General features: G+C 56.3%; 1 protein-coding gene across 1 annotated transcript in view; it reads right to left on the reverse strand.

Moving 5' to 3' along the window:
- TAFA3 (TAFA chemokine like family member 3) overlaps positions 1–25,161 on the reverse strand; it is a 75,440-nt gene extending 50,279 nt beyond the window's left edge. The window contains exon 1 of the mRNA XM_054026426.1: positions 24,999–25,161. The gene's annotated coding sequence lies outside the window, so the exon portion shown is untranslated. The remainder of the gene's footprint in view (positions 1–24,998) is intronic.
- Positions 25,162–25,482: the final 321 nt, after the last annotated feature.

The following is a 25,482-nucleotide window of genomic DNA, read 5'->3' on the forward strand; positions in this document are numbered from 1 at the left end:
GCCGAAGCTGCCAGGGGAAAGGGTGAAATGAAAGACGGCTGGACGCCATGCACAGGGAATAATTCATGGGGTGGAAAGTGAACTCGACTGGGCTGGAGAAACAATGGGGTTAAATGATAAATAAACAGTGGGAATTTCACAGGCATTTGCACATGGGGAGTCCAGGGGGACTGGGCAGCAGGGGTCAGGGATGCAGCAAGCCACATGGTCTATAAACTCAAGCTGAGCACAAATCAGAGATCTGGAGGCCTAAAGGACAAGTATGACCAACTCTTCTCTTAGCATCTCCTGGTTCCCAAGTAGGAAAAATGAGCTAGCCCAGGACAGCGGGGTGTAACCCGAGACAGCCTGGGACAGCTAGGCATGACACAGGATAGCTTCACTTGGCAGAACTCAGGACATGGGGTTGTTAGCCAGCAGGGTAGTTAACCACAGAAGCCATTTCCCAAGGGATGCAGCAGGTTGGAGTTTTTAAATCAAGACCAGATTTCTCTGTCTAGCTCAGACACGCTTGAGCTCACTCAGAAGCTACTGGACGCCCTGAAGGGATCATTGTGTGGAATTATCTGGCCCAGGTTAGGCAGGAGGTCAGATCAGATAACCATAATGGTCTCTTCTGGCCTTAAATCTACAAGACTAAGCCGGCCTGGAATGGCCCAGGGTAACATGGGAGAATGGCATTGCGTGGGACGGGACAGCAGAGAGTGGCAGGGCATGGCCCAGGGTAACATGGGAGAATGACACTACGCGGGACAGGACAGCAGAGAGTGGCAGGGCCTGGCCCAGGGTAACATGGGAGAATGACACTATGTGGGATAGGACAGCAGAGAGTGGCAGGGCCTGGCCCAAGGTAACATGGGAGAATGGCATTGCGCGGGACAGGACAGCAGAGAGTGGCAGGGCCTGGCCCAGGGTAACATGGGAGAATGACACTACGCGGGACAGGACAGCAGAGTGGCAGGGCCTGGTCCAGGGTAACATGGGAGAATGGCATTGCGCGGGACGGGACAGCAGAGAGTGGCAGGGCCTGGCCCAGGGTCACATGGGAGAATGACACTATGTGGGATAGGACAGCAGAGAGTGGCAGGGCCTGGCCCAGGGTAACATGGGAGAATGGCATTGCGCGGGACGGGACAGCAGAGAGTGGCAGGGCCTGGCCCAGGGTCACATGGGAGAATGGCATTGCGCGGGACGGGACAGCAGAGAGTGGCAGGGCCTGGCCCAGGGTAACATGGGAGAATGACACTATGTGGGATAGGACAGCAGAGAGTGGCAGGGCCTGGCCCAGGGTCACATGGGAGAATGACACTATGTGGGATAGGACAGCAGAGAGTGGCAGGGCCTGGCCCAGGGTCACATGGGAGAATGACACTATGTGGGATAGGACAGCAGAGAGTGGCAGGGCCTGGCCCAGGGTCACATGGGAGAATGGCATTGCGCGGGACGGGACAGCAGAGAGTGGCAGGGCCTGGCCCAGGGTAACATGGGAGAATGACACTACGCGGGACAGGACAGCAGAGTGGCAGGGCCTGGCCCAGGGTCACATGGGAGAATGGCATTGCGCGGGACGGGACAGCAGAGAGTGGCAGGGCATGGCCCAGGGTCACATGGGAGAATGGCATTGCGCGGGACGGGACAGCAGAGAGTGGCAGGGCATGGCCCAGGGTAACATGGGAGAATGGCATTGCACGGGACGGGACAGCAGAGAGTGGCAGGGCATGGCCCAGGGTCACATGGGAGAATGGCATTGCGCGGGATGGGACAGCAGAGAGTGGCAGGGCATGGCCCAGGGTAACATGGGAGAATGGCATTGCACGGGACGGGACAGCAGAGAGTGGCAGGGCCTGGCCCAGGGTAACATGGGAGAATGACACTATGTGGGATAGGACAGCAGAGAGTGGCAGGGCCTGGCCCAGGGTCACATGGGAGAATGGCATTGCGCGGGACGGGACAGCAGAGAGTGGCAGGGCATGGCCCAGGGTCACATGGGAGAATGGCATTGCGCGGGATGGGACAGCAGAGAGTGGCAGGGCCTGGTCCAGGGTAACATGGGAGAATGGCATTGCGCGGGACGGGACAGCAGAGAGTGGCAGGGCCTGGCCCAGGGTAACATGGGAGAATGACACTATGTGGGATAGGACAGCAGAGAGTGGCAGGGCCTGGCCCAGGGTAACATGGGAGAATGGCATTGCACGGGACGGGACAGCAGAGAGTGGCAGGGCCTGGCCCAGGGTCACATGGGAGAATGGCATTGCGCGGGACGGGACAGCAGAGAGTGGCAGGGCCTGGCCCAGGGTCACATGGGAGAATGGCACTGCGCGGGACGGGACAGCAGAGAGTGGCAGGGCCTGGCCCAGGGTCACATGGGAGAATGGCACTGCGCGGGACGGGACAGCAGAGAGTGGCAGGGCCTGGCCCAGGGTCACATGGGAGAATGGCACTGCGCGGGACGGGACAGCAGAGAGTGGCAGGGCCTGGCCCAGGGTCACATGGGAGAATGGCACTACGCGGGACGGGACAGCAGAGAGTGGCAGGGCCTGGCCCAGGGTCACATGGGAGAATGGCACTGCGCGGGACGGGACAGCAGAGAGTGGCAGGGCCTGGCCCAGGGTCACATGGGAGAATGGCACTACGCGGGACGGGACAGCAGAGAGTGGCAGGGCCTGGCCCAGGGTCACATGGGAGAATGGCACTGCGCGGGACGGGACAGCAGAGAGTGGCAGGGCCTGGCCCAGGGTCACATGGGAGAATGGCACTGCGCGGGACGGGACAGCAGAGAGTGGCAGGGCCTGGCCCAGGGTCACATGGGAGAATGGCATTGCGCGGGACGGGACAGCAGAGAGTGGCAGGGCCTGGCCCAGGGTAACATGGGAGAATGGCATTGCGCGGGACGGGACAGCAGAGAGTGGCAGGGCCTGGCCCAGGGTCACATGGGAGAATGGCATTGCGCGGGACGGGACAGCAGAGAGTGGCAGGGCCTGGCCCAGGGTCACATGGGAGAATGGCATTGCGCGGGACGGGACAGCAGAGAGTGGCAGGGCCTGGCCCAGGGTCACATGGGAGAATGGCATTGCGCGGGACGGGACAGCAGAGAGTGGCAGGGCCTGGCCCAGGGTCACATGGGAGAATGGCATTGCGCGGGACGGGACAGCAGAGAGTGGCAGGGCCTGGCCCAGGGTAACATGGGAGAATGGCATTGCGCGGGACGGGACAGCAGAGAGTGGCAGGGCCTGGCCCAGGGTCACATGGGAGAATGGCATTGCGCGGGACGGGACAGCAGAGAGTGGCAGGGCCTGGCCCAGGGTCACATGGGAGAATGGCATTGCGCGGGACGGGACAGCAGAGAGTGGCAGGGCCTGGCCCAGGGTCACATGGGAGAATGGCATTGCGCGGGACGGGACAGCAGAGAGTGGCAGGGCCTGGCCCAGGGTCACATGGGAGAATGGCACTGCGCGGGACGGGACAGCAGAGAGTGGCAGGGCCTGGCCCAGGGTCACATGGGAGAATGGCATTGCGCGGGACGGGACAGCAGAGAGTGGCAGGGCCTGGCCCAGGGTCACATGGGAGAATGGCATTGCGCGGGACGGGACAGCAGAGAGTGGCAGGGCCTGGCCCAGGGTAACATGGGAGAATGGCACTGCGCGGGACGGGACAGCAGAGAGTGGCAGGGCATGGCCCAGGGTAACATGGGAGAATGGCATTGCGCGGGACGGGACAGCACTCAATGGCAGGGCCTGGCCCAGGGTCACATGGGAGAATGGCACTGCGCGGGACGGGACAGCAGAGAGTGGCAGGGCATGGCCCAGGGTCACATGGGAGAATGGCATTGCACGGGATGGGACAGCAGAGAGTGGCAGGGCCTGGCCCAGGGTCACATGGGAGAATGGCACTGCGCGGGACGGGACAGCAGAGAGTGGCAGGGCATGGCCCAGGGTCACATGGGAGAATGGCATTGCGCGGGACGGGACAGCAGAGAGTGGCAGGGCCTGGCCCAGGGTCACATGGGAGAATGGCACTGCGCGGGACGGGACAGCACTCAATGGCAGGGCATGGCCCAGGACTGCGCAGTGCAGCATAGGAAAGCATGGAATGGAATGGCCTGGGACCGCACGGCATCGCTGCTGTGGGACAAATCCCAGGAGGAGGAGGTTAGACCTGTCATAAGGACAGACTCAGCCCCTGCCTTCTTTAGCCTTCCTTTGAAGAGCACCGTCCGGGCGCTAGCATTAATGGGATTACCCTGCTGCCTGTGACTACGCCTGGCAGTCACTCCCCGACCCAGCTAATCAGCAGCTCGTGGACCACAGATGAGTATTTAGGAGACAGGCCTTCTGAGCCCTGAGTACTCTGAGCTGGTCGAGCTGGCTGTGGGGCAATGGGGAAGGAGCTGGTTTCTTTCCTTTCCCTCTGCTTGACTCGCACATCGAGCTCTGCCCCGCTCAGCACCCGACTGGAAGGGACAGCGGCGGGTTAACATGCCCAGAGAGCAGCATTCCTTTGCTTTCCCGGGTCCAGCATCCCATCCTCCCACTTCCAGCTCTCAGGGAGCTCTATGCACAGCACGCTGCTCCCCATTCCCACGTGCGCATGGACGGGCACTGAATATTAACTGACTGCACTGGTACGGAGCCTGCAGGGTATCGGCGGGCAGCTACTAGACACGCAGCTGTTAACAGCCCCGAGAACAGCAATAGGTGCCGTCCGTGAGAGGGTGGGAGACAGCTGCTAACTCGAAATAGAGGAGCCGCTGCGACAGTCTCCCTCAGCCTGCTGCTGGCCACGGGGAACTGGACTTAGGATGTGCCCTTCGGGGTCGGCTATGGAGCACGGGGAATGCAGAGCCATTTCCTTTGTCAAAAGAATGAAATTACAGCCGGGGGGGAGGGGAGGGGGGTGTTGCACAGGTCATGGGAAGCAAAGCCAGCTCTGGTTCCCACCTGGTAGTGTGCATCAGGCTGGGCTGCCGCTACCCTGCTCATGTGCTCTGGGATGTCCTGAGCTACACTCTCTGAAGATGGCACCCGCCCAGTTCAGTCTGGGAGGATCCCAGCAGTGCTGTGTGCCTGGATTCACACCAGCCTGCAAACCGCTTGGTTCTCCCAGCAAGCAGCAGCTTCTCCTTTCCTGTAATACACCTGGCTGGAGCCTTCCCTCTGGACTGCTTCCAAGAGCGCAGAGTGCCAACAGGTCAGGCATCAAAGAGGAGACAGAAATGCACTGGCTGCTAGAAACAAGAGCCCAGCCACCAACACACAACTAAGCAAGGGGACAAAGGCCCCCAGAGACCTGGGCCTGATGCAGTGGGTGATCCCAGAGATGGCTCCAGCATCCCCGCCTGAAACAGGGGCTAACAGCACGCACCTGCCTCTGAGAGGGGCTGAGGCATTGTGAGCATTAGCAAAGCACTTTGCCCTTCTCCCCTAGCTCACCTGCTGTGCAGCCGTTTATACTGGCCCAAGTGGGCGTGAGATGCTACCACATCAGACTGCTGGCACGTGGCAGCCCCTGAGGAAGCAGAGATGACGGTGCTCACTGCAGCTTGTCAGAGGATCTGACCCAAGACATTTCTTTTCAAGACATCTCTTAGTTAAACTGCTCCTAGCCAAAATGACCCCATCAGGATGCGTTTCAGAGGCATCTCTCGTTCTCAGGAGGAAGCTGCACACACAGATGACTGTCCGTGTCCCACTCTTCTCCTCATTACCCGACAGGACAGGGAGAGGGGCTCGCACACCCCTCCAGACCCCAAGTGATCACTGCTCCAGGTTACCCAAGTTGGAAAACTGTCTTGCTTTCCTGTCTTGCTACTCTGGGGTATTAGGAAATCTACTAGAGCCAGTTTGTTTCCTTCGTCACCAAGATGCGTCCCACTGCAGGCAGAACAGCCACCCACAGCAACCTGCCAACCATCCCCACTTTGCTCACACAATCCAGCAAAGCCCATGCTTCACTTCGGTATGTGAGTAGCCCCTGAGCATCCCATCTGACTCCCTGGCAAGCTCAGGTTCAAACCCAACTGGCTCTAACCTTGCCCTGTATCTGTCTGAGGCAGAGAAATTAAGCTTTGTGCAGTTTATTCCACGGGGAGTCATTTGGCCAGTTCCCAGAACAGAAGTTCTGTGTGATCGGGGAGAAGCCAAAGATCAGGCTTACCCTCTGTATCAGAATGAGGGCTTGCCCCTGCGTTCTCACCAAAAGCCCCCGCCCTCCCCTTACTCCAGTCCTGCCATTAACTCTAGAACTACTGCCATCCTCCACCCCAGAAATGGGAGAACCGAGTCCTGTGTATCTGGTGCGAAAACTTTTTGGGACCTTACTGAGTGAAAGCCGCTGTGGCTGTAGTGGTCACTGCATGGATACAGAGCACTGCGTGCTACACCCATTCCTGCTCCCCTATGCAGATCCTCCTTGCGAATGCTGGTTCTGGGGGCACTGTATCTTCTCCCTCCTCCACTAGGCTCTGTGGGGTTCCTTTGGTTTTATCCCCTACATGCTGCCTTAATTAAGGTTTGGATCAGTGAAGCCTTGGGCCGCCATCCTCTTTCCTACACACAACAGGCACCCAAGCCTTGCAGATCGCCAGAACGGCTTGAGATCCCGCTGTGGACTCTCTCTGCTAAACTGGCAGTGCTCATATCATGTATCCTAGCAGAAGGTGCTGGACTAGCAGTCAGGGGACCTAGGTTCTCTTCCAACTCTGCCACTGACCTGCTGTGCAACCTTTGGCCAATCCCCTTCCCACTCTGGGCCTCGATTTCCCCTCTCTCCCTGTGTCTATTTAGAGTGTAAGCTCCCAGGGGAGACTCTCTCTCTCTCTCTAGGGGCATGTACAGTGCCTAGCACAACGGAGCCTCCCTGCGCCAGTGGGATCCCTGCACTCGGGGCAGGGACTGCATCCTGGGCTGCTAGCAGCTGGTGGGAGGTCCCACTGGTGGAGGCGAAGAGGGGGCTTTCCTCTAATAACGCCCCTCTGAGCCTGTCCTGTGGGATGCTGTCCTGTGGCAGGGCCGCGGCCACACTGGGAGGAATGCTGGAAAGGAGCAGCAGTGAAACGCCACAGTTCACAGAGGTAATGCGCATTTCTGCCCTATCCCCGGCTGTATCTAATTACCCACAAGAGGGAAAGGAACGCTCCTCCCAGGTAAGCTGCCTCCACACCACGGGCCTTGCTGCAAGGGCTTGGGCTGGCTTCACGTGGCATCCTGGAGTCAGCTCCCACCTTGAGCGGGAGAGGAGCAGCTCCAAAACCTTTCCCAATCCAAGGCAGCTCTGCCCGCCCCACAGTCTCTGTTGGTGCCCTGTTCCAAGGGGTGACCACACAGCCTCTGCTCTAGAAGGCCCCTCCCAGGTGTCACAGCTCCTTAAAAGCTGGCATGGGCCAGGCCTCCCTGCTTCAGCTTCTGGCCGAGAGGGTCAGGAAGAATCGCTCTCCCCTCCACACATTGCCATGGTCTCTGCATTCTGGGGGTTCCTGCACCTCCCTCTGCAGCAGCTGGTGCTGTGATGTCAGAGACTGGTCTAGGCAGTCCTGTCTGGCTGTTCCTGTTATTCAGTATTTCTATTTCAGTAGCTCCTAAGGACCCTGTCGGGGATCAGAGCCCCCTGGACTGGCTGCTGTAGAAGCAAACAGCACAGCACCTAGGTGCTGATCTCCAGTCTCCCCGGGGTGGTTTGCATTTCCCCTGCTAACCACAGTGTTTGCCAGCTGCATTAGATCCCAGTCAGCTGCACAGTTCGATAATGAGCCTGGCTCCGAGATGCACCCCAAGAGCTCTCCTGTCCCTCCCACACCGGCGCCTGCCTCCCGTTCAACCTTCGCTCACTTCTTTCTCCTTTGCCTGACTTGTGATCTCCAAGTGCACGACATCTTCCTCCCAGCAGCTCTTCACATCCTCAGCTTGCAGATGCCCAATGCCCCAGCTCTCCGGCCCTGCCACTGCTGCTTGGTTGAGCCAGGGGCGGAGATTTGGTGTGTGGTGCCAGCCCTCAGGACGGCCTCGAGCCTGCTCAGCACAGGGGTCTGATTATCCCCACAGGAGCGCCGGGCAGGTGCCTGGTCTGCGTCTCCGAAATCGGCTGGAAAAGGTTTGTGAAATCTGCAGGGGGTTTGTCTCTCTCTGGCTGGATTCTTGTAGAGCTCCCCACCACCACCCTGTTTATCTCCTTCCCTCAGGCCTAACCTGACTATTTGCATGCTAGAAAAATACCAATACAAATAGGATTATACAGCTGGCACAGCGGGAAAGCGACCAGAGGAAAGAACAGAAGCAGAGGGGGTGGGGGAAGGTGTAACTCCTGGGGAAGGCACAGAGACGATCTTGGAAAAGCACTGAGGAGATGGCGTGTCACAACGCAGGAGATGGGCCACAAGGCAAGAGAAGCCCCAGCGAGGCAGGATCGCCCATAACAAGCGCTCCTTCACTCTGTTTTTTTTAGTGTGAATCTGTAGAATATGCCACGTGCTGGGCACCTTCCACACCCAGCTCTGCAAGTGCCCTTCCAACCTGATTTATAGCAACTCCTTCTATCCGAGCCCTGCCACCTCGCTCTGCCAATGCCCCTCGAACCCAACACACAGCCCCCTGCTACCCCTGGGATCTCCCCACCACACACACAGTTCTGCCAATGCCCCTCAATCCCAGCCTATAGCGCCCCCCACATTATCCCAGTTCTGTGCTCCCCACCCAGCTTTGCAAAGACACTTGTGTCCTGGGCAGAGCCCCTCCAGAGCTGTGCTGACACCCGCCGGTCAGGACAGACAGTACCCCATGGCGACATCCAATGCTCTGATGCAGCCCAGCAAGAAGGCTGGGTAGACCCTGTCCTTGGGGGAGCATGTTGTAACCCCCATGTTCCTCATCTGTATAAAACTGTGATACTGCATACCTCACAAGGCATGCTTTGTATCAGGGAAAAGGTTATGCTTGGCTGAAAGTCACTGTTCTATCTAAATACATATATCTTTAGTGCATATGAAGTTTGAGAATTGTGTTGTATGGCTGGCACTAAAACATGCTGTAAGTTGGGGAATCAGCCAGATATTAGCTCCCCAGAGACAACAGGAAGGAAAGTAACCAGCGCCTGGGTGGGGTGTCAAACAACCATCAGCAACCATTGTCCAGCAAGGGAGCTACAACTCAATGACTCACCTGCCTGAGGCCACACCAGGGGAATTGCTCAACCTTGCCTGGGGACTCAGCAATGCCCACCAGACATGCCTGGACTTGTGCTCCCCAGAACAGAGCACAGGGAGCCACTGCTTGGCCTTTCTCCTGCCCCCACCTATGCTGCAAGCAACAAAGATACTCAGAAGACTCAACAGAAGAGACTGGCCCAGGTTTAAGGGACAAACCTGTATATTAAGCACTGCAATATCCAGTGGGGTGAGAAAAACAGCTTAATCTAGGTGTTGCCCAGTCTAATAGGGTTGAGAGCTTAAACCTTGTGCTTATATTTTATTTTATTTTGGTAACTAACTCTGACTTTTTGCCTATCACTTATAATTTTTCTTTTGTAGTCAATACATTTGTTTAACTGTTTATCTTTACCAGTGAGTTTGCCTGAAGTGGGGTAAATCTCCTCAGGTTGGCAAAGGCTGGTGTACATCCACTTTCCATTGATGAAGGGGTGAACCAATTAATGAATTTGCACTGCCCATCTTGAGCAGTGCAAGATGGTATATTCCTGAGGAACAGTGCTGGGAGGTGCCTTTCCCCGTGTGATTTATGAATGGCTCTGGGAACATTCATGCAATCTAGCTGGGTGTGGGGCTCTACGTGCAGTTGTGCTGAGTGATCACAGCGCCTGGAGGGGTTTGCTGCTTGTCACTAGCAAAGCATTGTGAGAGACAGCCCAGGCTGGAGAGTTAAGGGTCACAGTGGTCCCACAGTCCCAGGCTGCACCTCGGGGATCCCGTCCCAGACCCCATCGCTGAGAAGGGACTGCCCCCTTCGGTCGCTGAATCGATTAAATGAATTAATACGCAAGCAAACGCTCTCTGCTTGAAGTGGGCATGAGTTGATGGGATACGACTGGGCTGACGCCCTTGAGTAAAGATACATCTAGGCAATTTCAAAAGCTCCAGTGGGTCTGTCGGCTAAATCCGCGCTCCAATTTTTACACTATGGCCTGCATTGTCCTGGCCCCTTCAGAGATGGCACAGCCTAGCATGGAAATATTGAGACCATTTAAAAAATGTGAACTATTTCCTCGATAAAAAAGGAACCAGCCGTCTCTGCGCCGCTGGGGCCAATTGTGTATATCCATCCAGAGGTGCCCACGCAGCACCATCGGCCTGCAGCACCACGGCCAGCGCACGAGTGGGCGAGGGAGCCAGGAGCAGAAATGAAAGGCGGGCGAGGAGAAGATGCTGTGTACTGTCTCACCCTCCCACCGACCTGAACTGACCGAGTGGCAGAGGGAGCGGTGCACCCAGCAGCACACACCTGGCCTGCCTGCCACGGGACACCCACCGGCAGAACGAGAGCATGAGGCTTCCTCACCCTCTGCATTTCTCCCAGGGAAGAGTCTCTATCTCGCTAACACCCATCTCCCAACACCCCCCCATTTTCCTCACCACCCAATGCACCCCAATACCTCCCAGCCCCCCGACACCCCCCAGCCCACCCACGCACACCCCAGCAGAGCAGGATCATAATTCTTTGTTACTCATTTCCAATGACTACGGCTGGAGGCCAGGAGCCCAGGCTTCCCCTTCCAAAGGCTGGTGGTCAGACCATCTCAGGAAAGGCCACGCTGCTTGTCACACTAGCATGTAGTGACTCAGGACAACTCCTACAACAGAGGCTGGCTCATGGGGGCTGTTTGCAGCACCAGGGTCCATTCCAGCAAAGAATCCTCTGGCAGGGGAATAGCCCAGGGTCGCAGCCTATGACCGCAGGACAGTGAGGTGCGGGGGGCAGTGGGATTCCTGCCCACTTAAGGGCACCAGGGCTTTCCCCTTTGATTGGAGGATTTAGCTCTTCCAAATAAGGCCAGACCAGCTGCTGCTCAGTGCAGTCACATGGCGAGAATGCAGGCATGGGAGCCAAGAGGCCTGGCTCCGCCACTGTCTCACCTTGTGTTCTTGGGCAAGTCACTGCTACTCCGTGCCTCAGTTTCCCCCTCGCCATAATGGGGCTAGTAACGCCACTGGGTGTGCATGCCTGGCAGCTTGCTGGCATTCCCAGGGGGTTGGAGGAGAGTAATTATTTCGCATTAGCCTGAGAGCAGAGGCAAACAGCAACCTCCTGGTGAAGCAGACCCTGCTCCCCAGCGGGTGATGAGGGTGAAGGAGATCAGGGTGCAGGAGAGCCGCTCTGAGCAGAGGTCTGATCCTATTGCAAAGCAGCACTAGACAATTCCAGTGTACAACTCCCCTGGAGGGGAACCGCTCTTGCTGAGCAAGAAGAACAATGCCGTGTCCCCTCCTTCCTGTCAAGTCCGCAGGGTTAAACGCCTTGTCAGCCCTGCTTACCAACCTGTCCTCGGCTGCCAGAGCAGGCTGGCTCCATCAGGGTCAGGGAGAGTTCAGCTTATGCAGGGAGGTTACAGTGCATTAATCAGCCTTCTCTCAGGGCTGGGCTGCTCCCAGCTCACCCACCCTACGTTTAGAGCCATGCTCAAAATGCACTCCTTCGCCAGGCCTTCCTCTGAACACGGGGTGCTGGAGAAGCCCGAACTCCCAGCACCTGCTGCTACAGGGTGCGGGAGGCCTGGGGCAGGAGCCTTTCCCAGACCATACTACGGCCTCTTTCCCACAGCAAGTAGATGCGCGGGAAGCCACAGCTCTTCTGTCCTGAGGGCTGCGGGCAGCTAGGATTTGCTACCCGTGATGGTGAGGGGCCCACGGGAAGGGGACATGAAGGAACACATCTCGGAGATGTGCAGGGGGCCGAGCCCCTGCCATCCCCGTTCAGGCCAGCAGCAGGATTTGAACCAGTAGCTGGACCATGTTGCCCCTCCCAGGCAGAGCCAGCTTTAGGCCGATTCCGCCGATTCCCCGGAATCGGGCCCCGTGCCTAAGAGGGCCCCGCTCCCCCGGCTAGAGCACTGGCCTGATCCCGGCAGCCCCACTCCCCCGGCTGGAGCGCCGGCCCGAGCCCAGCAACCCCATGGCCCCGCAACCCCGGCCGGAGTGCCGCAATCCGAAGTGCCACTGAAGACTCGGCGCGCCGCCCGGTGAGTACAAGCCTCACGAATCAGGCCCTGCACTTGCTAAAGCCGGCCCTGCTCCCAGGCAGCTGCTGTTATCCACGGTTTGTGGGCTAAACCAAGGCATGGAAAGGTTCAGGCCCTGATTTCCACCCACACAGTGACTCCCACGGGAGAGCAGGTGCTTGGTGTACTGATTTGCGGTAGAGGGGACCTGCCGAAGGCCGTCATGAGGACATCTGTGGTCATGAGGAGACCAGGCCCTGCCACTGCACAAATGGATTTGCCTAGGTGGGGTGCGTGTGGGAAGAGAGCAGTGATGCAGACTCCTGGGTGTGCACCCAACCTGCAAAGCACCCGGGGGCCAGCTGCCTACTCCAGGAGGAGGGATCACTGTGTGAAACGCTCACTGGGGCAGCACATACAGCTGTAGCAACGTGGCACGTTCACACGTGGAATGCTCACTAGCACTGGGCAAAGCTGGCAAGCGCTGCCTCCGAGAGGAAGCTGGGCCAAGACCATCGCACGGAGCCCGTGAACCTCCTCTGATCCGCACCCCCCATCCATCTGCTGAAGGTCAGTCAATAACGGCCAGATGTTTTCAGATCCTCCATGGCAATTTAAATGCCAGCCTCTGTCCTTGTGGAAGTCAGAGAAATGTGCAAAATGAATGAATTACTTTAGCAACATCGTCTGCATATAGAGCAGCATCGCTCGCCTCCCTGGCAGGAACGGTGGGATGGGGGAAGAACCAGGCTACAGCAGCTCTGATGCAAGTGTCCTACTCCCCACGTGATCCGAAAGTGCTTGGCAAACAGGCACTTTCCATCATTAACTGGTGTCACTCGAGCCTCCTTTTCAATCTTCAATGACTCTGGTTCTTTGTGCAGGTGGAAACTGTGTCCTGAAACACCCACCCTCTTCCCCCCCCCCCCCCCCCCGGCTCTGCTGACTGATCTCCATGTGACAGAATGTGTCCTGAAACCAAACCCAGCACCTTCCCCGAGCCCGGCATCTGACGCCCAGGAGAGACGTGTCCCCACTACAAGTGGAGTTCGAACGCTTCATTGCTACACTGCGAGGGATCTGTGCTACAACACGGAGCAGGGAGGGATAGCTCAGTGGTTTGAGCATTGGCCTGCTAAACCCAGGGTTGTGAGTTCAATCCTTGAGGGAGGCCATTTAGGGATCTGGGGCAAAAAACTGGTCCTGCTAGTGAAGGCAGGGGACTGGATTCGATGACCTTTCAAGGTCCCTTCCAGTTCTATGAGATAGGTATATCTCCATATATTATTATTATTATTAGTTTGCAGAAGGAGCTGCCAGGACCATCAACTCCAGGCTTGTAACAACATAGGCTACAGAAAGATAAGGGAGCAATGCTGAGACAGCACTGCCTGGTGACTGAGGACAGACAGAGAGAGAGGGTGTATAGGGGGAGGGAGAGAGATTTGCTCACCACCTACTTCAGACTCCCCAGTGCCTCACTGCTGGTCTGTCCCATTGGTTTGACCAATGCACACTGACATAAGGCAGATATCGGGGAGTCGTCTTGTCTTTGCTCCAGGCCTGGTGATTCTCCAGACCTCAAGCTCCTATATCACACCCCATAGTCATCAATCGTGTCTCTGACCTTCCAGGGCAGGTGCCCCACGCTCTCTAGGGCAGTGGTTTTCAACCTTTTTTCATTTGTGGACCTCTATAGAAATTGGAATGGAGGTGCAGACCCCTTTGGAAATCTTAGCCATAGTCTGTGACACCACAGGGGTTGAGAACCACTGCTTTAGCATCAGCAGGGCCTGGGACCCCGTTCCTGGGGGAGAAGCTGTGACCCTGGCGGAGCAGCACTTGGAGGGGCATTGGCTGCTTTCACTGGGGGCTGCCTGAAGCCCTCCTCATGGCTGCCAGGGGGCTTGGAGGGAAAACAGGGGATCCCTACAGATCTCAGTTGCTTGGAAACCAGAGAAATAATGCTTCCGGACTCAACCGGAGCTGGAAAACGCATGGTCAGGAGGAGCCTCAGCGAGTCTCTTTCAGCTCCACACCAGCATTCAATCTATATCTCACCTCCTTCCACTGACGCCCCAGCTCAGCAGGCAGGGATGGAGCAAAGGGGCCACACACACCCCATCGCCCCGGGCAGGAGATGAGCACAATCTGACGTGCTCCCAGCTGAGACCAGTTACACCGAGTGAGCAGAAAACGCCTTGGGAATGGATCTGAATGGGGAGGGTGAACCCTCAGCCACAAGGCAGAGGGTGCTGGGATTCGGGGCAGGGGACGTTGCCCCTGGATGCACTGCACAGAGTCGGCTCCAGATGTTACCCAGGCAAACGGAGGAAGAATCGCTCTGTGGTCACAGTGCTGGACTGGGGCTCCAGAGATGTGGATCCAACCCCCTGCTCTGCCACAGACTTCCTGTGTGACACCTGGCAATTCATTTATCCTGCTGGGCCTCAGTTCCCCCATGTGGGCCATGGCGATGAGTCGATTCCACACAGGGACAGCGTCCGCCCTCGTCACCAGAGCATAGGAGCACCGTCCAGCAGGGTGTCACGAACGTCCTTCACGTGCAATAATAGCAGCCTCCCGCTCTCTGTGTGCCTCGTCTATTCAGATTGTGAGCTCCTCCGGGCAGAGACCTTCTGCTACTCTGGGCCTGTGCAGCGCCCAGCACAAGGGGGGGTTTCTGGGGGAATCTCTTCCTGGGACAGACTCAAACAGCTGTAGAAACCAAGGCTGGCCAAGCACCCCTACCTTCTCAAAGCCGTGCACTCGCTGACAGACACCTGCTGTGCAATCTATAGTTAGTTAAGGAAGGCTGAGCTGTTTAGGATAGCTATGAAAATATAAATAAATTACAGCATTATTAATAACGCATCTTCAGCTGGCCACAGTATACCGAGCAGGAAAGCTCTTGTGTGGCACTGGAAGAGCTGGGGACTGTACTGCCTTCATGAGCGCACTCCCTGCTGCTAAGAGAAATGCAGGGGATCTAAAGCACTGCGTGCCATAAAAGAGAAAGTGAGGGCACCGTCCAGCCTTGTGAAACACGGCACCCTGAGCCATGCACTCCTGTTCCAATCAACTTCACTGGAGCTGGTCCACATAGTTCCATCCCAAAACTGTGATTTTGCACAGTTCACTGTCTTCCATGGGAAAAGGCTGAATTCAACACAATCTTCTGATTGTCCCAAACGGGAGACTCCAACCCACCCAGTTTGAGTTGGACATTTTGAAACAAAATGACATTTTTCATTCTGAAATGCTGTTCTGACACATCAAATCATTTCCTTTGGTTGAAAGCACGGATATATTTCCACTTGGACATTCCCAGCTGGAAAGTTTTCAGAATTTTCCATTGGCAGGCTGGATTTTCTTGTTGTGCTGGTTTTCGTTCGGATTTGGAAACATCTGACCCTCCCACAGTGTGAAAATGCCATTTCCCATCCTGCTCTCACCAAATGCTGATGGGTTTGTTTCCTGAGACAACAAAGCAAACACATAACTGTGCCAGAGACGTCATAGGAGCAGAGATTTCCTCTGCAAACAACTTCCAGTTACAGGCGCCTACTCCCAGGACTAGACACCGTTCCTCTTTCTGTCCTCCAGAAAGCCCCCCTAGTTCAGCACCAAACCATGTGCTCCAGAACCAAAGGTACTGAGCTGGGAGTCAGGAGCCCTGAGCTTTATTCCAAGAGGCTCAGGCACCCAAATCTCACCAAAAGCCAGTGGGAACTAAGCACCAATGCCCCCTTTCTCTCCCGCCCCCCCACTCCGAGGTGCTGGGCTGGGACTCAGGAGATCTCAGTTCAATTCCTGGCTCTGCCACAGATTCCCTGAGTGACCTTGGATGGGTCACTTAATCTCTGTGTGCCTCAGCTCACTGTCTGTAAACTGGGGATAACTATGCTGACAAGCTTTATCCAGTGCTTTGGATCTGTGGATGAGACACACTGCACAGTGGGGTTCGGGTCCACCACACGGCTCCGAGGCGCTTGGATCATACAAATAACAACAGGTGTGAAAGGTGGCGAGCATTACCAGCACTCTCGTATTGCCATGACGTCCCTACGGAGAGATCTCAAACCTGGGTGAGGATGGGCACCCCTTCCCCCACACACCACAGAGAAAGTCCTTTTCACCCCATAACTGGAGCTTTCTTGCTAAAGTTACCATCAGCCCCCAGCTCTGTCTCTTTAATGGCGTGAGGGGAATTAGTGGCACCGCTGCAGAGGACTGGTCCTGCGGGGCAGGGTAGGTGAGGGATTTCAGTTCTTTCTGTGGTGATGCTGCCTAGGGCAGGCAAGAAGGGCCAACGCACCTGTGAATAAACACACACCACCACCTGGGGGCCTGGCGACAGCCACTAGGATGAGCAAGGAATCCTCTCTCCCCATTCCTCCCTTTGTCTCCTGTGTTAGAGCCTCTCAAAGCCCAGCCAAACTCCACCCATATGTCTGTCTCTCTCTCTCTCTCTCACACAAATACACACACACACACACACACACACACACGGACGGACGGGATACGCGCTGCAAACTGCCCTGTCAGATCTCGGTGCCTCTGGTGGGAATATCAAGATCAAGGCTCTGTCGCAGGGCAAGGTGAACACGATTCCCCTGCCCTGCCTGGATGATTTTATGCAGGGTACTCCTCTGCCGGGTGCCGTCAGAGGGAACTGGGGCCCAGCCGAAGGGAGGTTTGCTCTGCTCTGAGAAGGAGGTGGCTGGGACACTTTCATTCACCAGTGAGTTTCCCCACTTGGTGGAGGCGGCTTCCACTGCTTTCCTTGCTAATGAGTTTGGTGTGACAGACACTTATCTCAGCGATGACAACGGAGCCGGAGAGCAAAGCAGGCACGAAAGGCTGAGCAGAGAGGAGACGGGAACCTGCCAGCTCCCCAGAGACAGGGCAGGTATCCCACGCCCGTCTCCAGGATTCACTGGCAATGGGCAGCACTCAGCCAGCAGCCTGTCAGAGTCATGCTAGCTGCACACGGAGCGAACAGCGACATCACTGGAGGCTCCAGGGCAGGGGTTCTCGGCCGTCTCTGTACCACAAGCCCACACCACAAACCTCGGGGACATGAGGGGAGGCCCCATGGGTCACGGCCCCAGATTGAGAGCTCGGGCTTTGGGAAATGAGCCCCATACACACTGGCTCCAATGCCAGAGGCTGAGTGTGCAGGGCCCATGGAGCCTGGGTTCCCTTCGTCGCACCTCCAGGCAGCCCTGCAGATATCTCAGCTGCTGTTTGCATTCCAATAGCACCAAGAGGCTGCACTGGAAAGCGCTAGGTGTGAGGGATGCACACCGAGCCAGTGCCCACCCCAAAGAGCTTGCACAGACCAGACAGAGCAAAGTGGCAGAAAGGAACTAATCTCCACTGACAGGTGGGGAACGGAGGCACGGAGAAGCTAAGTGACTTGCCCAAGGTCACACGGGGAGTCTGTGACAGAGCTGGGAATTGAACCAGGATCACCTGCGTCTCCCTCAACTGCCATAATCACAAGACCAGCCTTGCTCCTGTGCAGCACACGCGGACGCTGCCCACGCTGTACCTGCTCAGTGGGTAGAGTCCCCAACGCAGCCTCTTTCACCAGAGCTAATCCCGCTTTCCAAGGAGTGAAACGCTGAGCCAGAGAATGCCTGCCCCGGTTACCTGCTCACTAGCTTATCAGGATTTGGGGGGCGGGGATGGTTTGGCATCTTTTGTTTCTGTGCCCCAGTGGCAGAGACACACCCGTCCTATCCCCGCCTGCCCAGGGAAAGACAACAGCCACCGCGGGAACCAGCTGGCCAGCGTGCCTGCCAAAGCCCATGCCAACGCCGAGGAAACACTGCACTGTAACCTGCAAGGGAGGCGGCCAGACATGGATCCCTGACTACAAATGGCACAATGTGTTTCATGACAATGCCAGTTAAGTCACCATGGGCTGCTGTCAGAACCGTTGCCAAAAGGCAGGCTGACAGGAATGCTGACGAGAGTGCCAAAGTGTCCGGGGCCTAGTCCTCCCTTTGTCTCGGGGTTCACATTTCATGTTCGTCCCCGCCAACAATCTGATGCCCCAGAAGAGCTGCTAACAAACTGGGTAAGATGACATGATCAAGCTTAAGGAGATGCTGCATTCGGTGACTCCTATGCAGCTCTGGCGAATAACTACCATGCTATCCAAATGGAAGAGAGCATTTTTAACATGGGCCATTTTCTGGGCCTGTTCTAGTCAGCCTCTATTGTGCTAGCATCACTGCAGCAGTTGTGTTTAATTTTATAATGCATTCATTAAGTATGGTACAGAGCTGTGAGTGATGAAGTGTTAAAGAGAGTTAGCAGAGGTTAATCACCAACAGCCATGGAAATTATGATCTCAGCACTAAGGTGTTGATTTCATTTTTACCAAATTATATGGTCTGAAATCTAGAGCCTTGTTTTGTTGTTGTTGTTAAAGCAGCATTTTAAATGCTGAACCTCCAGTTGGTACGGCTCCAGCTGTAACGCCGTTTGGAATGCAGTCTGATGCCCAACAGCGTTAATGAGGGACTTTCTGTCACCATCAATTATGCTCTGAGTTTTGGAAGTCTGGCACATTATGTGCACAGGTTTGTGAGAGAGGATAATTATACTCAGCAATATTCCATGGGAAAAAAAGAGGAGAAGGGGGAATAGGAATTAGGCACAAGGTTTTCAACGCAAAATAATACAGTACTCGTCTCTAAAGTGATACCACATCACACCCCTCTGCACACATCGGGCCCAGCAGCTTTGCCAGCCTTCAGAAAGCTATTCTAATAGTCCAGCTATTTCAGCACATCTATGAGTTTGCAGCATTTTTGGTTGGTCAGGAAGTACCAACAGTGCCCACAACCCTTTAGGGACAACATATCAGGTCAACCAAATGTGTGTATTTGGGGGAGGAGGGGTAGTTGAGAGGGGGAGAAACTGAATCAAAACACTCATGATTGTGTTATTAAATTACAGTACAAGGTATTGGTTGGTTGGTTGGTTGGTTGGTTGGTTGGTTGCTGAATTTAAACACTCCCCCTACAATGTTTGCAGCTCAAAGCAGAACAGCATTGGGCTAATGCATGAGAAGTAGAATTTGAAGCAGACTGTAATCTACGGTGAAACTGATTAGTCCATGTCAATTTTCCAAAAGGAGTGAAATACAAAGGGTAAACCAAGCACATAAATGAAAGTAAATTAAGGTTGTACAGTTCTGGACATTGCATTCACCCCTGGTTTTGTTAATAACACAGTCACGTGTATGATGTGTATCTATCAATATGGAATATTCTCATGCAGCCTCCCTGTAGCACTAGGAAGTCTCTCTATGAGCCAGTGGACAAAACTGGAATACCCACTGCAGAGTAGCCCTTGGGAAGCAATATCTGTAGCTACTGATGGCTCCATCGCAATAAGTGTGCCTCAGCTATCCATGTCCTCAGCCAGGGCCCAGCTCTACAAAGTACTGACCCCCATCACAATCCCACTCGCTTTCAAACGGCCGAGTGAGGCAGCAGTTTTGCCTTCCAGGACAGCACCTCTCAGAACCAGCCCCGAGCAAAGATGGCCACTTTCAGACAGGAGAGAAGATTACGACCCATGCTCCAGCTCTCTCCGAGCACTCTGGGTGCTGCCTCTGCCGCCCTGAGAGCTAAGCAAGACCTCTATGCAGGCGAGGGATTCTGTCAGTGCAGTCCACACAGGGCACCATCGGCACAGCTGCGTGTGTCAGCTCTCCCTACTGTAGTGCCTAGCTGGATGCAATGGCTGCAGAGGTTAGCTACAGCAATAACTGAGCAAAGGTTCCCTGGTATTGCAGGAGGATTAGCCTCACCGGTCACTTCATGCCACATCCCACAAGGCAGGGAAATTGAGAGAGAGAGAGAGAGAGAGAGCACAGTGTCCTCTCCCAAGGCAAACCCCATGGTGGGTGCACAGCCTCTGGCTGCAGCTGCTCTGAAAGGCTGTTCAACAGGGTACCTCTTGGTGCAATAGATAAAGGTGCCCACTGCAGAAGCACTCCCGTAGCTGGCACTAACTGGCATCCTACATGGCAGCCTCAGGAAGGAAGCTGGGGATCAGCCAGACCACGGAGAATGAACTCCTTCCAAGGCATTGCTCCAGGTGAGGAGTGAGGCACAGGGCAGGAGATGGGCACCCTGCCGCTGTAGCTCAGGTGTCCAAGGACTGCTTTGGAAGGAGAAGGCAAAGACAGTGGGTGGGCTGTAGCGAGAAAGGATGAAAACCAGCTGGCGCTTTGCACTACGAGTCTCAGCACCTCCAATACCCACCGCAGCCCAGGAGGCACGCAGCCCTGGCAGGCTGAGGAGTTTGGGCCCCATCGCCTGGACTGGACAAGACCCTGGTTGCTCTCTGACAAATCCTGCTGCTCTCCTCACCAGCAAGAGCTACAGGGTCTGAAGAAAATCGGAGGATTCCTGGGGAGGTTGGCTCAGGAAGATGTTACTGTCCTTCGAATATAAACTGATCGTGACAGGGCTAGAAACTCAATACGAATCAGCTCAGTGTTTACAGTGGAACCCACGGGTCACACTGACAGGTTAACTTTTTCTGTAGTGCCCTCCAGGTGATGAATCATGCTTAAGAAGCAACTTCACCTGTTCAAAATTACACAAGACAGAGCTCTAGCAGGGGTTGCTGATGCTGCTTAGGGCAAAGTGTCCCACGGAGCTAGCTTGCCTTCCCACTCACAGGCTGATTGTTTCCATTTCTGCACAGTAATTTCAGGCATGCAGCTTCCGCCCTCTCACACGCTGTACTCCCATTGTCCCTCCAGCTTTCGGGCATGTCTCCGCCACTTGTTTTTAGACTCTTGATCCCTTTTTTTTGGTACTCCAAGTGACACACATTAGAAAAGCCTCCGTGACGTGACGGTGCCGGAGAGACACAGTGTGGGAGAAGGTTACCCTGCTGCTGTATCTCGGGTGCCAGGGAGCCCAGCGCCGTGGGAAATGGGAAAGCAGAGAACGCAGAACTTGCCAGAATGGACCAGCCCCAAAATCCACTAGTCTAGTATCCTATCTCCAACAGTGACACCAGCTGCATCAAAGGAAGGTGCAAGAACCCTAACAGCCAGCAGATGGGGGGATAATCTGCCCCAGGGGAGTTTCATCCTAACCCCCAATAGTTAGGCTCTGGCATAAGCCCTGAAGCAGTAGGTTTTATGCCCCTTTTCATTTTAGAATTAGCTGTTCCTGTTATCAGATGTCCACTCCGACTGTGAATCTTGCCAAGATGGTGGTCTCCATGACATCCTGTCGCAATGAGTTCCACAGTCTAATTACATGTTGTGCAAAACAGTGGGAGCTGCTGGGATTCTGCTGGGCAGACCCAAATGAGGCACAAACACACTGTCCAGAATGACAAAGCAACAGCAGGGAGCCCTGCAGAGCAAGACTGAGCACATCTGCCCATTAAAGGGTCTCTCTCCTTCTCTCTTCCAGTCTGATTTCCTTCCACCTCCTTGTTCATTCCTTTAGCGTTGGCTGCATTTTCTTCTCCGCCAAGGGTGAGCAAGGGAGTTTTTAACTCGAATTCAGCCCAAATGCTGGGACTGACTCCTGCCCTTGTGTGCCGCAAATCCCATCTCCTGGTGCTACTGGCATTTTGAAGGCCAGCTCTACTGACAGCTCTATCCTCAGATTTATCCCGGGCCAGGAGCTTGTCTCTCAGATGGACAGAGGCAGCTCAGCAGGGGGGTTGATACCCAAGGTTAACAGCAGTTAAATCAGTCTGGTCATTCCAGGAAGGTAGGACAGCTAAAGTTGTTGTCCCGGCGCCGCGCCCCGGGAGCACGCGTGTGCCGCCAGCACGGCTCCACGCCCCGGGACCACGCATGTAGTGCTGCAGGGGAGAGCCTCTTGGATATCTTTGTGCCATGTCACCAGCAATGGCCAATCAACTCGAATCATGCAAGAGGGATTATTCAGAGAGTAACCCCTCCTATTCTCTCTGCCAGGCCAGTGCTAGGGCATGGGATCCCCCCTTTTCCATCTCTTTGGAAAGGCCATGCCTCTGGCTGGCACATTCCTCCTTCCTAGATGACAGGCCCCCGTTGGGAATCTTTCCCCAGGCGCAAAGGGGCCAATGAGAAGAGGGGGATGCTCGTGCCATGCGTAAGGACAGCTCCATCCCCTTCTGCCCTTACCTTGTTCTACGAGTCAGCTCGACAGGACGTAGAATCTTTGGGCCCGATTCTGACCTGATGTAAATCAGGAGTAGCTCCAGTAAGCCAATGGAATTACAGCAGGAGAAATGAGATGAGATCAGAATCAGACCCAGCTAGCATCTTAACTCCTGTCTGAACCCCCCTGCTGTCGGGAACAAATGGGGCCATTGGTGAGTTCTGTATTTTCCTTCCCAGAAAGAAAACCAACAGTTGCTATAATAACTGAGCTTTTATGCATTCTCAGGCTGCTTTCCAAAGGAGGTCAGTATAATTAACTCCCTTTTACAGATGGGGAAATTGAGGCACAAGAGGGGATGTGACTTGCCCAGCATCAGCCAGCAGCAAAGCCAGGAACTGAGCTCTAGTTCAGCTCCCTATCCACTGAGCTGCCCTCTCTCCCTCCCATTTTTGGGGCGATGGAGCAACGGCAGCAGGAAACGTTTGCTTCTTTTTTGGTCCTGAGCCAGTCATTTTAGCCGATCAGTTTGCAAGTGCTGGCGCAGGGAAACAGCCTGGATGTGACTCGCCAGCCTCCATTGCTCCTGCGAGGCTGATGACAACAGAAGACTCAGCTATTGCATACGCTGGGACAGAGGGAGTGGGAGCTCTCGGACTAATTCTGGAGATTTTACAATAGCCAGGTACAGTGCAGGAAAACGCTACCTCTCTCAAACAGTAGCCAGATAGCAGGACTGACTTAGATCCCTGTTGGCTGGCTGTCACCATGCGTGCATCCTGCAAGCCACTGCAGCGGGGACAGGACCTGGCACCTGTGTAGACAGCAGCAGTGCCGGGGGAGCCTCTGTCTCGCTGAGCCAGCAAGAGCCGCCCCAAGTTGGTCCTAGCTGGGAGCTGCATTCCTCTGGCCAAGCGAGCCAAGCTGGAAGTCACTCGGCAAATCTCACAGTGCCAGCTGGCAGCTGCCGATCACCGTCACGGATGACTTCCACTGAGACCTGGAGGATCTGCCTCTGCTATGAGTCACTCTCCCAGCTCAGGTCTCTCTCTCGCCTACAAACGATGCAAGGTTTTGGGTTGGGTTTTTTAGATGCAGGTTGGAAGCGGATAATTTAATTAGCTTCACTGTTGGTTCAGCCTTGCGCCTAGCGGGAGCTCACAGTTTCTTTAGAACCAGTCCTGTTTGGCATGAAGCCACAGACCTCCCTCCTCACATCTATGCCACCACTCCCCCGGGGTACCTGCATTCCAACACCTAGGCTCTCCCCTGGGCACAAACACAGAGCTGATCCTACAGGGAGGTGCACGACTGCCTCGCTCAGCAGGCTGGGCTGCTAGGTGAGACATAAACGCAGCTAATGGAAACCAGGTCTCGCAGATTTAACTGGCTCTACATCCTATGCAGGAAAGCGCCTCCCCGTTGGCGGTGCCTCCGTGGAGAACTGCCCGCCTCGGGGAAACTCAAACAGAGACCAGGCTCCCACATACAGACGCACGCCAGCCAGGTGGTCACCCAACATACTTATGCTTCAGGAAGGTTTCCTGCCCTCGAGCTCTCCACATTCCCCCAGCCCTGACTCCTCATGCCACTGGGACACTCCCCTGCTGAATCTGAGATCACAGCTCACCAGTGCCACCTCACTGGGTTATGACTTCACAGCAGGGAACGAAGGAGATGCTGTTATTCAAACCCCAACAGCAAGGGGAGAACCAGGAAAACACTGCCCGGAGGCACCTGTGTTTGTATAAACATTCCCCTAGTCTGCCCAAGCCAGTAACCCATTAGTGCCAACCCTCTCCTGCCCTGATGCAAAGAGCCAGGGGGAGATTTTTAAACTCTCTCGCTGCTCCTCTCTGTGAGCAGAGCCTGTCCCCACACTCCCCTAACCCAGCAGAGGAATGGGACGCTGTGAGGAGGTGCCAAGAACGCTACCCCGGGGAAATTACTCCAGAATAAGGCAGCGCGGGAATTTAAAAACACAGTAGCTAATTGGGACTAATGCCCTGTGTGGACGCTCTTATTCCAGAATAAGGGAGCCTTTGCTGACTCCGCTTCCAAAACGATTCTGGAATAAGTGTGTTCCTCCAGGGAGCTCACTGCAGTCAGTGTCCCTGTGGGGCGGTGGGGGCTTCTGATCTGCATTTTCTTTCCTCCCGCGCCCCCTTTGCAAGAGGTTGAAATCTCTGCGGAGAACCAAGTCCCCCTGTGACATGCCGGGGGAGGATGGTGCATCCCCAGGAGCCCTGGAAGCCCCAGCACGCCTCGTGCTCCCCGGGGAGCGCCCGCTCCAGCTCCGGGGACACGGCCCGGGGCAGCTTTCGGCCTCACCCCCGAGACTTTGCGCCGCGGCATTTGCAACCCGGGCGAACGGGGAGGAAAATCCGGCTCCCGCGGGTCCCTGGGCGTCTCTCCAGCCCCCCAGGTCTCCGGCTCGCTCGGAAGTTTGCACAGAGGCAGCCCGGAGAAAGTTGGCAGCCAGGATGCGCGCAGGGGGGCGCGGGGAGCTCCCGGAGCAGCGTCCCCAGAGCTCGCCTCGCCCTTCCCAGCACGGGAGCGCCCGGGGGCCGCTTTCCGAGCTCCGCACCTGGCTGCAGCGTCCGGGCGCCGAGTCCCGGGGGGGACGCTCCACAGAGAAGCGCCTGGGTGCGAACTGGGAAAAGGGGGCGCCCCCCCCGGCCCCCGCGCACCTACCTGTTGGGTCCCGTCACAGGTGTCCCCGCCGCGCGCCCCAGCCGCTGCCCATCCCCGCCCTGCGCGCCGCAGCTCCGCGGCTCGGGCTGGCTGGGGCTCCCCGGGCAGGGCTGCGCTCGGCTCGGACGCGCAGCGTCTGGCGGCTCCGCTCGCTCAGCACCAGCCTGGCTCGCTCCGGCGCCGCCCGCCGCAGCCTCCTCGGGGGCCGCCGGGCAGAGCCTGGGCGCCGGCGAAGGGGCGCAGCGACCCCTAGCGCTCGCACGGCCCCGCGCGCTGCACCTCTCCCGGCACGGCCGGTCCCCAGGGAGCCTCCCGTCCAGTCACCTCCGCGCCCTCCCCTGTCGGCCGGGAGCCCCGGGCCGAGCCCTGGGGAGCCCCTCGGGAGCTGCGGCGCCAAAGGGACTGTCAGTGCAGCTGGCCCCTCAGCCCCCGCTCCCACCCTTTGGCACAGCCCCAGGCACCGGGCGTAGGGGCTGCTGGAGGG

Source organism: Malaclemys terrapin, chromosome 4, assembly GCF_027887155.1.
Source record: "Malaclemys terrapin pileata isolate rMalTer1 chromosome 4, rMalTer1.hap1, whole genome shotgun sequence".
Classification (NCBI taxonomy): Eukaryota; Metazoa; Chordata; order Testudines; family Emydidae; genus Malaclemys; species Malaclemys terrapin.